The 2,188-nt window shown below is 43.1% G+C and overlaps 1 non-coding gene across 1 annotated transcript; it reads left to right on the forward strand.

The window, feature by feature from the left end:
* Positions 1 to 578: 578 nt before the first annotated feature.
* trnav-uac (transfer RNA valine (anticodon UAC)) lies at positions 579 to 654 on the forward strand. Its single transcript has one exon. It is a non-coding gene; the product is annotated as a tRNA-Val (tRNA).
* The last annotated feature ends 1,534 nt before the right edge of the window (positions 655 to 2,188 follow it).

A 2,188-nucleotide genomic window follows, 5' to 3' on the forward strand; every position in this document is an offset into this window, starting at 1 on the left:
CATCAGACTGGTAAACAGCTTCTATCTCCATCAGACTGGTAAACAGCTTCTATCTCCATCAGACTGGTAAACAGCTTCTATCTCCATCAGACTGGTAAACAGCTTCTATCTCCATCAGACTGGTAAACAGCTTCTATCTCCATCAGACTGGTAAACAGCTTCTATCTCCATCAGACTGGTAAACAGCTTCTATCTCCATCAGACTGGTAAACAGCTTCTATCTCCATCAGACTGGTAAACAGCTTCTATCTCAAGGCCATCAGACTGGTAAACAGCTTCTATCTCCATCAGACTGGTAAACAGCTTCTATCTCCATCAGACTGTTAAACAGCTTCTATCTCTAGGCCATCAGACTGTTAAACAGCTTCTATCTCCATCAGACTGGTAAACAGCTTCTATCTCCATCAGACTGGTAAACAGCTTCTATCTCCATCAGACTGGTAAACAGCTTATATCTCCATCAGACTGGTAAACAGCTTCTATCTCCATCAGACTGGTAAATAGCTTCTATCTCAAGGCCATCAGACTGGTAAACAGCTTCTATCTCCATTAGACTGTTAAACAGCTTCTATCTCATGGGTCCTGTTTGGCTCAGTCGGTAGAGCATGGCGCTTACAACGCCAAGCGTCGTGGGTTCGATTCCCGCTGGGGCCACCCATATGCAAAAGTAGTGGCCCCAGCCGACTTGTAAGTCGCTTTGGACAAAAGCGTCTGCTAAATGGGATATATTATTTATTATTATTATCTCCATCAGACTGGTAAACAGCTTCTATCTCCATCAGACTGGTAAACAGCTTCTATCTCCATCAGACTGGTAAACAGCTTCTATCTCCATCAGACTGGTAAACAGCTTCTATCTCCATCAGACTGGTAAACAGCTTCTATCTCCATCAGACTGGTAAACAGCTTCTATCTCCATCAGACTGGTAAACAGCTTCTATCTCCATCAGACTGGTAAACAGCTTCTATCTCCATCAGACTGGTAAACAGCTTCTATCTCCATCAGACTGGTAAACAGCTTCTATCTCCATCAGACTGGTAAACAGCTTCTATCTCCATCAGACTGGTAAACAGCTTCTATCTCCATCAGACTGGTAAACAGCTTCTATCTCAAGGCCATCAGACTGGTAAACAGCTTCTATCTCCATCAGACTGGTAAACAGCTTCTATCTCCATCAGACTGGTAAACAGCTTCTATCTCCATCAGACTGGTAAACAGCTTCTATCTCAAGGCCATCAGACTGGTAAACAGCTTCTATCTCCATCAGACTGGTAAACAGCTTCTATCTCCATCAGACTGGTAAACAGCTTCTATCTCCATCAGACTGGTAAACAGCTTCTATCTCAAGGCCATCAGACTGGTAAACAGCTTCTATCTCCATTAGACTGTTAAACAGCTTCTATCTCCATCAGACTGGTAAACAGCTTCTATCTCCATCAGACTGGTAAACAGCTTCTATCTCCATCAGACTGGTAAACAGCTTCTATCTCCATCAGACTGGTAAACAGCTTCTATCTCAAGGCCATCAGACTGGTAAACAGCTTCTATCTCCATCAGACTGGTAAACAGCTTCTATCTCCATCAGACTGGTAAACAGCTTCTATCTCCACCAGACTGGTAAACAGCTTCTATCTCCATCAGACTGGTAAACAGCTTCTATCTCCATCAGACTGGTAAACAGCTTCTATCTCCATCAGACTGGTAAACAGCTTCTATCTCCATCAGACTGGTAAACAGCTTCTATCTCCATCAGACTGGTAAACAGCTTCTATCTCCATCAGACTGGTAAACAGCTTCTATCTCCATCAGACTGGTAAACAGCTTCTATCTCCATCAGACTGGTAAACAGCTTCTATCTCCATCAGACTGGTAAACAGCTTCTATCTCCATTAGACTGTTAAACAGCTTCTATCTCAATCAGACTGGTAAACAGCTTCTATCTCCATTAGACTGTTAAACAGCTTCTATCTCCATCAGACTGGTAAACAGCTTCTATCTCCATCAGACTGGTAAGCAGCTTCTATCTCCATCAGACTGGTAAACAGCTTCTATCTCCATCAGACTGGTAAACAGCTTCTATCTCCATCAGACTGGTAAACAGCTTCTATCTCAAGGCCATCAGACTGGTAAACAGCTTCTATCTCCATTAGACTGTTAAACAGCTTCTATCTCCATCAGACTGGTAAA

The sequence above is a fragment of the Oncorhynchus masou genome, chromosome 20 (genome assembly GCF_036934945.1).
Source record: "Oncorhynchus masou masou isolate Uvic2021 chromosome 20, UVic_Omas_1.1, whole genome shotgun sequence".
NCBI classification, from domain to species: Eukaryota; Metazoa; Chordata; class Actinopteri; order Salmoniformes; family Salmonidae; genus Oncorhynchus; species Oncorhynchus masou.